Source organism: Cynocephalus volans, chromosome 7 (genome assembly GCF_027409185.1).
Source record: "Cynocephalus volans isolate mCynVol1 chromosome 7, mCynVol1.pri, whole genome shotgun sequence".
Lineage (NCBI taxonomy): Eukaryota > Metazoa > Chordata > Mammalia > Dermoptera > Cynocephalidae > Cynocephalus > Cynocephalus volans.
The window spans coordinates 116,285,357-116,301,074 of NC_084466.1; the positions used below are offsets into that span (position 1 = coordinate 116,285,357).

The 15,718-nt window shown below is 35.5% G+C and overlaps 1 protein-coding gene across 2 annotated transcripts in view; it reads right to left on the minus strand.

Moving 5' to 3' along the window:
* Nucleotides 1-15,718, minus strand: part of PRKG1 (protein kinase cGMP-dependent 1) — a 1,297,492-nt gene that overhangs the window by 942,641 nt on the left and 339,133 nt on the right. The window lies entirely within an intron of this gene.

A 15,718-nucleotide genomic window follows, 5' to 3' on the forward strand; every position in this document is an offset into this window, starting at 1 on the left:
GAAAGTAATGTTATTGTCATAGTGAATACAGGAATAAAAAAGGTACGAGGTTTAGCAGGATCTGTCTATATAAAGAAGCGCTAGCATTGGCAGTGCTGTAGCTTGGGATTTTCCCACCCTTTTCCTACAAAAAGAATTTGCAATTCTCTCACTGTGAAAATACAGGTGTCAAGAAAATCCCTTTCACAACATGAATGTGCTGGTGCCAACCACACTGCCATCTACTACTATTGTTGAGCATATTTGCAAAGACAACACCATCAACGACCAGCCACCCACATTAAAAATCCTGGCCAATTTTTTCTTCATTTTATAAGTCACTGAATAACCTTTAAAAACAAATTCAATCCCTAGTTTTATTTTTCCAACTTCTACTAGACAATCTTCCTGGAAAAAAAAAATATTATGAGGTAGGGAGATCCTGTCAAACAGGCTATGTTACCTGGCTGGTTATATCTTCACTGAGCCTACTAGCTTTCTTTTCAAAAAAGGGAAAAGGCAACAAAAGCTTTTCTCTGATTAATGTTTCAACATTGATTTAATTTTGGTAGCCAGGAAAAGAAGCACAGTATGGTGAAGAAAGAGCTGCAGAATATAAAGGATGTTCTAAAAGAACCTACAGAATAATCTTGGAGAAGCCACCATATATATGTGATTCTTGTTTATCTTCTGCAAAGTCTGAAAAATCATTCTTTAGGAATACGCAAAGGTACTTTTAAAAACGATACAATGCACTTTACATTTCCAAGGTGTCCTTAAAGAATGTAAACAAGCTGAAAGTTTGAGGGATTTTTAAATCTCATACTACATGCCTCTAAAATATAAATGGAAATAATAATAATGGTAATGATGAAAGCTGTGAAAGCCAGCATTGACCAAGGGCTGACTATGTGCCATGCACCACGCTAAGAACATTATATGTGCATTATCTGATTTCATGATTAAACAATCCATGTGGTATGGGCCCATTTATAAACGAGAAAATTAACGCTTAATCATGTCACAGATCTGTCAAAAACCATATGGCTAATCAGTGGAGTAGTCGACCTCAAATTCCTATGTCTGACTGAAGACTGCTCTGCCATTCCTATGCTCAGACATTTGCTAATCGTGCTCAGGAGAGTCCCTTCAGCTTTCAGCATCTGAACCTACACAGTACAGGTGGAAAGACTTTTCATCTGTTTTTTGATATCTCTGATCAAAACAGACAAGTCACATTGGCTCATTCACCCCCCACCCAAAGATCTTCAGTTCATTCTGAAACACATAATAAATCATCCCTTTCCTTACACAACATAGCCCAGCTCCTTGAAAAATTTTTGTGTTATAAAGACCTGGAAACAAAGTAGCTTTGATCAGATTTGTATAGTGGTTAGTAACTACCTGAAAGCAAGGTGTATGACAGAAAAATTACCCAACATGGGGAATAAATTGGGACATCCATCCAACTGGAAATAGGATGTTAAACAGACTCTTCTGACTTAGTCTCTGGTAATTTTTATACCTGGTATAGTATATTTTTCAGCTCTAATCATGTATGCCAAAAATGATATTTTTAAACTCAATTAATTGATAAGAATTATGGAGTAGAACAGGAGGCATTTAATATCTCTTCCAAGTTTTTAAAGTAGAATCTACCCCTCATGACCCTCCCCGCTACTGATATCTGCCTGATAGTTCTTGTACTCAGTTTGTTAGTGAATTGGAACACTTGTGCCTTTAATGGCTTTGTCATTAAGTCAATCTATCCCAGGGATGGAGTATGGGGAACTAGCTGAGGCCACGGGAGTCTTGGTTGGCTGGATTCACGTCACTGATTTAGCTCCACTTGTGGAAGTTTGGGCAGTCATCCATTGTTCTGAGCTTCTGCTTGTACTATCCTATCCTATCCTATCCTATCCTATCCTATCCTATACTATATGGATCATATATACTCTACTATATGGATGATAACAGCAGCTCCCAGGATTAAGTCAAATAATGAATTCAGCATGGTGGCTGGCACAGAAGTGAGCAAAAATGATAAATGGTTATAATTACACACATACGACCCCAGGGTTTATCCTCCCGCTGCTCCTTAACTCCACGGTACTTATGTTCTTTAAAATGTTTTGCCTTTTCAATAGAAAGTAAGCTCATTTAAGGCAGGAGGAGTGAATTATAAATTACCTATCCAATTTAGTCGTTCTTTGTATTTCCTGGTACACCACTGAGAATATCTAGAGAGAATGCATATCCAATTTGAACATACACACAAACACATGCACACATGCGCATACACACACAAAGGATATGAACCCAAAATAAGCAATTTGTTTTCTCTATATAAAATACTAAAATTCATGTTTTTGCAAATATCCTGCCTTTCACAATTAGGTCAGAGATGATAGATTGATTCTAAACTTTCACATTGACAATAGTCAGCGGACATATATTTGACTCATAATATTTCACTGCATGTATGAAACCCAAATTTGTAGTCTTATACACAAACCCCAAACACACACACTTCCAGGACTAGCAGGAGAAACCATTATTAGCGGGTATAAGATGTGCTACTTCAAGCAGGTATTTTACTTCTCTAAGTCTGAGTCTCCTCACTAAAAAAGGGGAGAAAATGTCATGCTTACCTCAGCTTTAGTGGAAGATTGAGATAATCCCTACAAAGTACTGAGCACCAGCCCTTGTTCAAGGCAGGCAATGAATTAACATCATTTCACCATGAGGTCAAGTACAATGCTGCCAAATGAGCTGTTTTGTACCCTTCTTGCTCTGGATTTCACCAGCTACCAATGAGTAGACTTTTCACTAGCCCCAAGCGATATCATACAGGAAAAGAAAAATGAATAAAGAGCTCAGAAAGCCCTACACAAATCAAGGAAACTCAGATCTTGTGACAGACCAGTCACACCAAAGGAAAGGTGCACTACATTTGACTCAGCTTTTCAAACTGATGGGATCTGTCAGAATAAGCAGCAGTGTTGGAGGTAAGTGAAGTAGACCCAAGTTAGCACAAGAAATGTGACCAAGGTCAGGTACTCACTAGATTTCCCTGGGGCTTCACTACAGATCAGTACCAAAGGGCAAGAGTAGAAGTATCACCTGCTAAGAGAGACGATCTGATTAATAAATTTATGTCTTCAGTGAATAAACATCATTGTTTGGGATCTCTAGCAGGCTTGTCTTATGTTTCTAGGCAGGATTCACTCTTGATAAAGAAAGTGAGAGTAAAATGCTGAGGTATTCGCATGGAGGTTTTGATTACAAATAGGTTGCCTTAAGGTGTGAGAAAATTCCTTAAACTCTTTGAAAAGTTAATTTTATTTTGGAAAATTATACATTTAATTTACTGTCCATCTTAAGATACCACTGAAGTACTGTGAACAGAGAAGAGAATGACTGCATACACAGGCTTAGGGGAAACAGCGCATGTGTGGCAGGTGGCTGCAGAGTAAACTTGGTGTGTGCCCTGAAGTAGCCCTTGATGGAAAGTTTCTTTTCATAAACTTTTTGCTCTAACGTGATATGTTTATTAAATTTAAAATTAATATTTAAAATGACTTTCTCTTAAATTAACTCGTTTTCTTTGAAAACTTTATTGCCTTTTATGTTTTGGTAAAATGTGCCATATTTGGCCAGTGGGCTTTTGTATTTCCTGTTACATCACTGAGAATCCCAGGAGAGAATGTGTACTCAGTTAGAGAAGGATGGTTTAAATGATTATAAAGTACTTTGTAAATCTTACCAAATGTTTGCACTGTAGACCCAGAGATATGGGTAAATAAGTGAGGCTGGAAATCTATAAAAGGAGCAAATAAATTTCTTTGAAAATCAATGACAAACTATAACATTTTTACTAAAAATGGCACTATCAATTTTTCTCTAGGGGTAATATGGTCTAGCTGGTCATCCAACAATTGCTTGGTCCTACCGCCAAGTTCTTAATTTATAAAATCAAAATTCATAAAATTATAAAGAGTTTTAGGAACTGAGGTATTTGAAGTATCTAGTTTTTTGTTGTTGTTGTTCAGGGAAACACTGTCAATTGCCTACTGTTCCCTAATGCCTTCTATCCCCCAAGCTTCTTTGTTGTTAAAAGAACCCTGATTTTAATCAGATATTCACTCTTCTTCAACGTGATCAGGGGTAAGAGGCCAAAGCCCAGTTTCAAGGGTATGAAAAATGAAGACTCATTAGTCTTAGATAATCAGTGTGTTGACATTCCACCATGACTCTTACTCATCCAGGGCTGGACATGTATTCCAAATTGTGCCGACGGGGAAAATCTGCTCTTTCCACCTCTTTCCTGAATAGGGAAGCATGTAGTCTCAGTGGTCACTGGCGCTCATCTATAACCACAAGAGCTGATGCTGCCTATGCTGAGAAAGGCAGAGTGGTGAGAGGGGACAACCTGAGTCCTTTGCAATATCATCCAACTGCTAATTATACCCAGCTCTGAGGCCCACTTATGACTGGAAAATAAACTTTGTTATTGAATAAGAAGGTTTGAGTTGAAGAGGTTTCTCTGCTACTTTCAGTCAAAAGTATCCCCATTGTTTCATTGAAGAGATAACAGAAGAGTGCTACAAAGTCTTCATTCAATTTAAGAGAGCTCCACACACAGAGGGGAGGAAGGCTGGATTTGATGAGGTAGTATTCTACTTCCAAAGCTTGCAAACTACCATTTTATTATAATTGGAAAGTATCTAAAATCAAATATGCTTTATAGATGTCAAATTCAGTGAAGTTATACTTATGCAGAAAAAATTTTGATAACTAGAAAACTGATTGTATTTTTAGTATTATTTATTTATAATAAGCAACAGCATTAGGCATAATATCCCTTAAATAATTTTGCTTTGATTCTAGATACCCCAAAATATATGTATATGGCCCTAAAATTAGTAATTTTGTTATAAAAAGTCACATAAAACAGTTGTTTGATTTTATTTAGATTGTTGCCTTCCCTCAGAATTTCACTTAAGAAATATTTATGCTAGCACTCTTCATACAATCTTTATATATTTAGAAGTGGGAACAACAGCAATTCCTTATAACTCTCATTAGAATGTTGAAAGCATTAAAAACAATTAAATGTATAGTATATGTTTTGTTCCTTACACACTTACATTTATCTTCAAATAAAACACAACCACAAATCCATTTTTAAAATAAACAACATAGATATATGCTGTTACTTCACAGGCTATGCCCCGCACATTTTTTCTGAACCTAATTCTATGCTGATCTAAAATTTGAAATAAATTACCAGAGAAAAGAATTCCACAATGACCAACTAATGTCTTGAATTCAGCCTGCCTTTGTGCGGTTTAATTTAGATCAAACATAAAGCATATATTAAAGTGACAGCTATTGGAAACATCACACTCAGAGCAAAGTAACAATGAAAAATGATCACGTGGCAGTTTATAACACCAAGTGGACTTCCATAGAACAAAGAAAGTTAAATGGGACAGAGAATCAACAGCCTTGAACTTCTCTAATATACGAATGCAATGTGTACCCATACTAATGTACAGAAGAAACATCAATAACTTTTCTGCTGAAATCAAGGGCAAGATCCAGAACTCATAGTTGAAAATCCACCAGACTTCCGAATCATCCTGTAGCATGGCCTTTGTCACCAGCACTAGAATTGTTTACTTGCCTGCTGCTCTCATTAGCTTGTTAACACTTTAAGAGTGTTTGGCACAAAGTACATGTTCAATAAATGAATGAAAATTGAACAAATAAAAATCCAGGATTTTGCAGAGTCCTCAAAGCTGTTATTAAGTTTAAGGCTATTTCTCCTCCTTGCCTGTTCTACATTGTTTGCTTGTTCCAAATGAGATTAAGTCTGGGATTTTCAGCCTGGCTTCCTAGAGCTCATGAATAACCTCAAAGATGATTATTGTCTGCACAAAACTTCAAAGGTTATAGGAAGCTACGTATTTACTCTCAATTAAATATCCCATTGCTAACTATACATCCTATGATGTTGCTTTAGGCTGAGATTATATTAACTGCCATTTTATACAAGGGACTTGAGCACCTGAGGATTTTGGTATCCATGGGGGTCCTGGAACCAAACCCTCATGGATACTATATTTTAAAGTTTACTGTCTTGGGTGCAGCACCCATTCTTTGCTCTTTGGTTATATTCCACCAAGCACTGCTAATTATTGTTGTTTTTGAAGTCACCAAAAGGAATCTTTGGAGACGTAGACTAATTAGTGCACCTATTAGTCTGTAACAAACTATTAAAGTGTTTTTAAAAAGTCTCATTATTTGTGTGCATATATACATTTACAAGCAAATTGAAGAAATCCCAGTGTTCTTACTGTGCCTGAATTTTGTGGACCAATTAGTCTGAAATGCAATTTGCACTAATTCATCAGGGGCAAAGGGAGCTTGCAATTACCTTGACTTGTTAATTTAGCATTTTATAGTAAATTGCTCATATTGAGTATTTTTCCCAGTGGTAGTAATACTCCCTTGTCATAGGAAGACAATCTAGATAGTAAGTAAATCATGAACCCTCTCTTCAAATCTACATTTTATACTACATTTCAAAGATAACAAAACAAAACAAACAAACAAAAAAATAGGACAGCTTATACCCACATCACTAACAGGATCTCTCTCTTCCTAGTAAGACATCATCTCTATAGTCATCAGGTAAAATTACATTCACATGCTTTTGACCCCAGTCGGCTATGCTAGAATCATCACCTAAGCAGGGCAATTGAAATTTGGGGAGGTTTACATTGTACGTGAGTATAATCTTAACGCCTCAAGCCCTGATTGGGTCCACAGGGTAGAAATGTTCAAAAGAAAGAGCAGTAACTTCAAGATATACAAATGTTTTGCCATCATACATTATCTAGGCTTTCCCTTTAGTATTAAAAAAGCCTTTACCAATTGATCCCCATTGAGCTGTTAGATGTTATGGAAGAAACACTTAGCTACACAGGAGGGGCAACATGGGGCCATATTGAAGGCTAGTCTTTGTATTACCAGTAAAGAAATACGAAGACTAGCTTTTACTTTGCTGGTAATACAAAGACTAGCCTCCAATTTGGCCCTATGTTCCCTGACTGAGTGACCTGGAGAAAGGCACAATTCTTTATTTATTTATTGAGGGCCTCAGGTGCTAGGTAGGAGTAACATATATCACCTACATGCTTCCTACGTTTTCATGAAGTCATTATATGTGAAAATTAAGTGAAACTAACTTATAAAACTATATATTTTATAAAAATATAAAATACTATTATCAGTTTTTTAAGCAAATATATAGGTAAGATATCTAACAAACTAAGTATTATATACTACTAAACGTGATTTTTATGCCAAATATTTATTTAAAGTAAAAATGATAGAAAGTGCTATCCATGTTTTTGACAGATATTTCGCCTTGGCTAAAGACCTCACATCATTCGGGGCAGGCAAAGCTGCAGAATGCCTGCTGTGCCCAAAGATTCATTCCAACAGAAATAACCATGTGCCACTGACATTACACATGACGGGGCAGTGGAACATCATCTGATCCAATAGTAGCCAATGAGTAAGGACAATAGGGATAATTCCCTCTCCCCAGAGCTTGAAAGGGAGATACAGAGAATCAAGTTAGGTGATATTGGGGACAGAAGAAAAAAGATATATAAGAAAGTGTGCAGATAATATGAGCAACTCACGTTGTTAAAAGAGATTCTGATGCTGAAGAAGGAAGAAGGTGGATACCATGAAAGCTCATGTTGCAGTGAATTTAGGGCAAGCGTCCAACTAACAAACTGGTTTAGTCCACCTGAAGCCCAACTGTGTAGCAGTTTCTCTTTTTCCTATAAGTCCAACTTAGCCCCTATCCCTGGATCCTATGCAGTGTGGCATGTTTATTGTCTCTTATTCCCATATTTGACATGGATAAGCCCCTCCCAACTTTTAATGGAAGGACTTAATGTTACTGCAACCCAAAAGAATCTAACGCAGATGAATACTCATAGAATGAACTTTGAACACTCGTTCTTCATACACTGTCTTGCTTTAGGACAAGAAGCAAGAAAGCTGTCTCACCTTAAAACAAGAAGCATTAAGTATAATCGCTAATGTTTTTAAACATATAAGGTTATTTTGATTCTCTGACTTTGTTACATGTTATAGCATTTGAGATATTTACTAGCCTATTGTGTAATATAAATAAACTATTTTGGGTGATAGCAGAGTACAGAAATGACTAGGATAAAAATTAGGCATGTATATGTTACACAGTACAATTTAAATAGAGCTAAAAATCAAATCAAATGTGATAACTCAGGACTTTGACACAGATTAGGGAACATGTCCAGGAAATTTTGAATTGGCAAATAAATAAGTTCATCATCCTAACTCTGTTGTTTTACTTCATTTTAAGACAGTTCATGCTTCTCCAAGTTTTGATTTCTTGTGTCTTAGAAAGTTTGATCACATCTTGTCCTTTCTGTGGTATTTCTCTGCCTAAAGAGGTAAAAATAATTGAAATATTTCTCTTAATCCCTTAAAACTTTTCTCTGTAGGATTGTCTTTCTAATCCTAAAATGAGAGTCCTCTCGTAAGGTAGAACACAACTATTCCCTGTTGTATATACACATCGAAAGACTCATCTCCCACCTCCTATTGTGTATCCTACAGATAACCATTAGGAGTTTTCTCCTTACTCCAGGATAAGAAGAGGTGCTACTATCATGCTTGGATTTAAGATTCAACAAGGAGGACCTTTAGGCTAAAAATATGTCAACCTCATCCCTGCCCTTTCTCTGGTCTCTAATACCTGATTCTCTTCCCTTGGAACTCTTGTTCTTTAAATCACTGTATGTGGTCCTCTATCAAATATCAAGTTTCAGAAGGAGAAATATACCACATTAAGTCACTTGTGGCTCTAACAAAATATGAAATGAGTTGCAGACACAGTTTACACTGTGTAATTTAAGGACAGCCTCTTAAGTTCCCAGCCATAACACTGTCTGGAGAAGACAAGACAAGTTGGGGGAAGCCTGAGGTGTCAGACAAGCAGGAGCACTATGCAGGGGTCAGAAGAAAAGGATATGAAAAAAAGCAACAAGCTTTATCTCCGTTTGCCCCGCCTCTGTCACTCGTGGCCTTTGCTCAACCTGAAGATGTTAATCATGAAAAAAATAACTTTCCATTGGCTTGTACAATTTTAAATCTCAAAAGAATAACCTGGATTTCTTTCTAATACAATCCAATGTAGATAGATATTTATAAAAATTATTCACTAAAATGTGACTTTTGTTTAAAAAACTGAGTGATATACTGTCTATGAAATCCTTTGAAATATCTCTCTCTCTCAGTCACTGTTTGCTAAATCCCTTTGCTCCCTTAACTGACACCAAGGAAATTTATGTATTAGAATGTTTAATTTTTTTAATCAACAGATAAAATTCTATGTATTTATCATGTACAACATGTTATAAATTATATATGCATTGTGGAATGGTTAAGTCTAGCTCATTAACATATACATTACCTCACATGGCTATCATTTTTGTGCTGAGAACACTTAACGTCCACTCTCAGCATTTTTCAAGAATAGAATAGATTGACTTTAACTATAGGCACCATGTTGTACAACAGATCTCTTACTTCATTCTTCCTCCTATCTAAGTGTAATTTTGTATTTTTTGACCAACATCTCCCCACACCCCACCCCCAACTACCCCAGCCCCTGGTAACCACCATTCTACTCTCTATTTCTATGAGATCGACTTTTTTAGATTCCACATATGAGTAAGGTTAACACTGGAAGATGTATTTGAGGTTAAACACTGTGATTATAAAATATAGATATTTTATGGAAATCAGTCTGGTTTCCCAGCAAGCTCATAGAACAGAGGTTCTTTGGATGAATGGATATCTTGAATTAGCTAATGGAAAAGGTACTGAGAGATAGAATCCATTATTGGGAACTTTGGTTTACAACCTTCATAATATGGATGAAAAGACCCTCTTACCTACCCATCCCATCAGATTGTTTTATTCACCACATATTAGGAATATATTTTTAATGTGAGTTCAGACCTTCTCTATAATTTTCTGTTGGCTATCACGGCATTGAAGTTTTTTCAAAGAAAAACTCCTCAGGTATTTTTCCAGGCATCTCAATGCATAAGGGTAGGTGTTCTATGAAGTTAGATAGCTTTAATGTAACGTTGAGACATGTACTGGTTTGGCTCAGAAGAGATTTGTTGTAGCAATTTCTTTTCCTAGTAGGGTGTTATGTGTGGCTCATGACCTGAAAGAGACTTTGCAATTCAAATCCGAATAGCTTTTAGTTTTTGCATATGCATGTATGTTTAACATGCATTATTACAGTAGCAAGTACTTTGAAATGAAATAAACATTTGGAAATTTGTAGGCATACAAACTGTGAATAAAAATACAATCTTAACATAGATTGAACTGAGAAGAGGAGATGATTTAAAAAGATTAAATGGTTAGAAATGAGTTTGGCAAAGTCAAAACCTTGTTCATCAGTTAAGTACAATAGATTGTTAGGAACAACCTCTTTAAAACACATGGCTGAAAGTATAAACATGTATGAAAAGCAGTTCAAGCCATCAACGGAGAATACCAGAAAGTGATAAGATTTTTTTCTTTAGAATATATTCATATGTAAAAATGTCTTTAATCCGGCATAATAAAATGAAGGCTAATGTTACAAAAGAAGACAAAAACAGAAAACTATTTGAAAAAGTCAATGGATAATTGCCCTAAGACTGATTCTCCTACAAAATTGTTATAAAGTTGGGCTCTATGAGTAGAGGCTTTTATTCCATTTAAAAGTGAATAAAGCATTTCATCATATTGCTGATGGAAGTGTAAATTGGTGCAACCTTTGTGAAAGATAAAAGCCTTAAAAATGTGATAACTTCTTGTCTCGGCAAGACTTGTAGGAATTTTTCCTTAGGAAACAATTATAGATGACCAGAGATTAAGCAGCAAGAAGATTATTCATAGAATTTTTAAAAATAGTAAAAAAATGGGAAAAAAATCCAAATGTTCAACACTAAGACATTATTTAAACTATGGTGCTTTCATCACATGGAATTCTATATGGCTTTTCGAATGCAGAAGACTATTTAATTACACAGGAAGATGTTAATTATATAATTTCTATGAGAAAATAATCTTTAAAAACAGCATATACCACATGAACTCATTATTTGCAAATGAGTACACATACAAATATAGGAAAAAAAATGAAAGGATGAACACCAAAATGTTGATAGCAACCATCTATAGGTGGTGATGTCTTAAGAGATTTTTAAAAATTGTTCCTTCTCTTTTTTAAATTTGCTATAATAAATGCATATATAATGTCTTTCTAATGAAAATTAAAATTGTTAAAAACTATTTAAAGTCTGGATAAAAGCTGAAGATTTGGAAGATACATTACAAATTTCATAATTTCTGAAATAAATACTTCAAGAAGAATTATGCTTTATTTCTGCTTCTTTTCTCTGAAATGTGAGCATTTTTCCATTTTCCGATGAACCCCTCTAGAGATCAATTTAAAAATACACAGCTCTCCTGGTGTGAATTATAGAACATTTCAAAAATACGAGTCAAATTTACATTTGGCCATTCATGGCAAGTACTTCATGAGCTCAAACAACTTGAGCTTTTAAATAAAGAAGATAAGTTAAGAAAAATGTTCAAGAAATGATATTTCTTACATTTTTCAAGTATTAAGTCTTTTTTTAAAAGGCTTTGTCTGGAAAATACAGCTTAAAACTAAACTGTGGCAAAATTTAGTACTATTTAGAGAAACTCCCTTCTCCCAGTTTAACAAATGCTTACATGTGCCAATGAAATAGATATATGCTACTTAGCGCTCTCAAAAATGGCCTATTATTAAGGTTGGTCATTTCTCAAGACAATCATATTTCATTTTGAAATTTTCCAATTATTCTTCGAGATAAACTTAGCATTGCTCTAGATATCCTTTGTGGGTCAGGCTGTGAAAATCGTTTTACAAGAGAGGAGTAGGAACCAAGTTCTGTACTCTATTAAATATTTCAACCTCAGGTTATATTTCTCACTGCACATTCTAACTGAATCATAGCATCACTAACCAGACATTCCAAAGATCCTCTAGATTTGTCCGAAATGATGGAGTTGAGTGGAGGATAATGATAAATTCCTTAGAATCAGAGAACCAAGATTCTTCACTACCTGGTTTACCTATATAGCAATGCTATATGAAAGTATCTCAATATACACAATCCAGGGAGGTGCTGCCTGTTGAGAATTATGACACAGGTTTCATGACCCCTGACCCATGTACTTCAAGGGTAGCTAGCTCATAATTAGCTAGGTGGCTTTGTCTCTACTTCCTCTCTCCCATCAGACTCTGTCTCAGTATGACTGGACACCGTGTTTTTCATGTAAGCTTAATCAAAGTTTGTTTTGACAAAGACCTGCCAACCAGTGTGCCAAAGCATCTTTTTATTACTGCCTCAAACACTGCTCCGTCTCCACCACCCCCTTGCCTCCTGCCCATGAGTAACAACTAGAAGTTTTTCTATGTTATGATGTTAAAAGTAAATGGTATCTCTATCAGCAAATGGCAAAAAAATCCTTCTTACACTGTTGTAAGAAGGATTCTGAGGCTAGGCCTTAGTGTAAATGGAAGCCATAATCAATTAGCAGTGCACACCATCACAAGGGCAGGGGACGTGGCAGTTTACTGTTTCCTCTTCATTCAATTCGAAGCTAGTCAGTCTCTGCTTCTGCACCAGAATTTAATGTAATTTAGAAATCACTTTTTTAATTCAATTACGTTTCAATTTCTCCTTGGTTGATTTTTGATATTCTAATATTCCTTCCTACTATTTCAAATATAGCTTGGATATATTATGGATTAAATGTGGGGAAGTCTAACCACTATTTATAACATTATTTCTGTGGGAAAATGCTTTTGAAGTTTTAAGTGATTGGTTTTCACAAATGAATTCTTGGAAACTAATCCATTCATAAATAAAGGCCTGCACCCACATCATTTGTAACTAGCATATATTAACTACTCAATTACCCTGTGAATGACATTAAATTAAGTAGAAGTGGGACACTCCGTTAAAGTAAGGTGACATTTCTGTAGTTCCAGGGAATTTTTTTTTCAACTATGTTATTCCAGTTTCCAAGCAGCCTCAAATCAAATCCTGACTTCCTACTAAAAAGTACCCAATAGTTCACTCAAAATTTTCATCGTTTTGAAAGATCAAAGAAAAGGAAATAGACCAGATATTAATGTAATATCCATGGCAGAAGGTATGAGGAGTGAGTGGGTCATGTGAATTTATTTGTTATAGACAGTAACCAGAACTGGTTAGAGATCTGACCTGGTGGGAGCCAGGCAAGGAGCAGTGGGAAAGGGTCACATGTTAAAAGCCCATCTTAGCAATGGAGGGGACATCTTTTTCCTTCTCCTGCTTCCTTTTTTGTTGCTAAATTTTCTCCCCTATTTGTTTCCCTCCTGTACCTTCTCACTCCCTTTCCTTGCTTCTTTCCTAGTTTCTTCTCTTTTTTTCCTCCTTTCTCTTTCATTTTTCTTCTCTTTCCTCTTTGGTCCCTAGCCTCTCATCTATCATTTCTTTCATTTCTAATCATTTATACTCCCTGCCCCCATCCCTCAAAGATCCTCTCTCCTGTCTCGTACTCAATCTGAAATATGCTTAAAGTGCATTAAACACTGTCAGTTTTGGATAAGGACAAGCAAAGCAGAACATTACAGCTGCTGATGTAAAACATTGCTATGAGTAAGCTGTATAACTGAAGACCAAAGAGATTGAAAAGAAAAGCTCTACCCAGACTACCAGAACTACATCTCTGCTGTACCATGATTCTCAAAACTTGAGCTTTGACCACAATTTGCATTTCTATATGCTTTTCCAGCCCTTCCTCTTTATTTTCTCAAAACCCACTACTATTTGCATACTTTCAATCCAGATTCAGCCCTTAACTTCAATGTATCCTTAGCTTCAAAGCCATTCTGGGGTCTAGTTTTAAACAGTGTCCTTGGTTTTCCGTTCAGTGACATAGAAAGCCATACCTATCAGCATCTCATGAAAGCACTTTGGACCAAGGGAATATTTTTCAAGATATACTTACAGTAATAAATAGCAAACTTTCGATTCATGTCAAACTAGTGGCTCTGCAATCTGTGTATAAAGCACTTTAATTTTAATCATAAATCTGAAAAAGTGCATAATGATTGCTTTTTGTTAAGTAAATTTTCTAAATCATAGGAGTCAAGTTTCCTATCTCTTTTTTTTTAATTGACACATTGTAATTATACAAACTTAGGGGGTACAAAATGATGTTTTGATACATATATGTTGCATAATAATCGGGTCAGAGCAGTTAATGTATCAATTGCCTCGTGCATTTATCATCTCTTTGTGGTGAAAACATTCAAAGGTCTCTCCTCTAGCTATTAGGCAAAACACAAAACCTGACTGTTAACCATAGCCACCCTACTGTGCAAAAGGAACATCAGGACTTCTTTCTCCTATCTAATTGTAATTTTGTACCTGTTAACCAACCTTTCCTGTTTTCCCTGCCTCTCCCCTCCCCAGTCTCTGGTAACCACTGTTGTTCTACTCTTTGTCTCTCTAATACATATATATTTTAAAATATATATATTAAGATTCCACAAATGAGTGAGGTCATATGGTATTTGTCTTTCTGTGCCTGACTTACTACACTTAATACAATGTCCTCCAAGTCCATCCATGTTGCTGCAAATGACAGGATTTTCTTCTTTTTTATGGCTGAATAGTATTCCACTACATTTTTTTTATCCATTCATCTGTTGTCGGATACTTAGGTTGATTCCATATCTGTGCTATTGTAATTTGTGCTGCAGTAAACATGGGAGTGCAGACATCTCATAGAAATACTGACTTCGTTTCCTTTGGATATATACCCAGTAGTGGGATTGGTGGATCAAATGGTAGTTCTATTTTTAATTTTTTGAGGAACCTTCACACTGTTTTCCATAATGTCTATGCCATTTTACACTCCCACCAACAGTGTGCAAATGTTCCTTTTTTCCATATCCTCACCAACACTTGTTACCTTTTGTCTTTTTTGTAATAGCCATTCTAACTGGAGTGAAGTGGTATCTCATTGTGGTTTTGATATGCATTTCTCTGATGATTAGTGATGTTGAGCATTTTTTCATATGCCTGTTGGCCATTTGTATGTCTTCTTCTGAGAAATGTCTATTAAGATCTTTTGCTCATTTTTCAATTGGGTTATTTATTTTTTTGCTGTTGAGTATTTTAAGTTCCTTATATATTCTTGATATGATTTCAAAAGAATGAGCAATAAAAGCAAAAATAGACAAGTGGGATTACATCACACTAGAAAGCTTTTGCACATCAAAGGAAACTTAACAGAGTGAAGAGACAAACGACAAGGCTCCTATTTCTACTATCTTGATTTAGTACGATACATTAGATATCAGAAAAGGAAAAATTTTAGTGAATAAAATGTTCTGGAATATTCTAAAAATTATGAAATTCTTGTTTCACAATGTTTTTTCAATAATGACTTTTTTTTTCGTTGTGAATTGTATTTTGTCAAATGGCAATTGTTAGTGGAGTTGGTGGGATTTTAAATGGCATATACTGGTAGAGTTCTAATATTTTATAAAAGG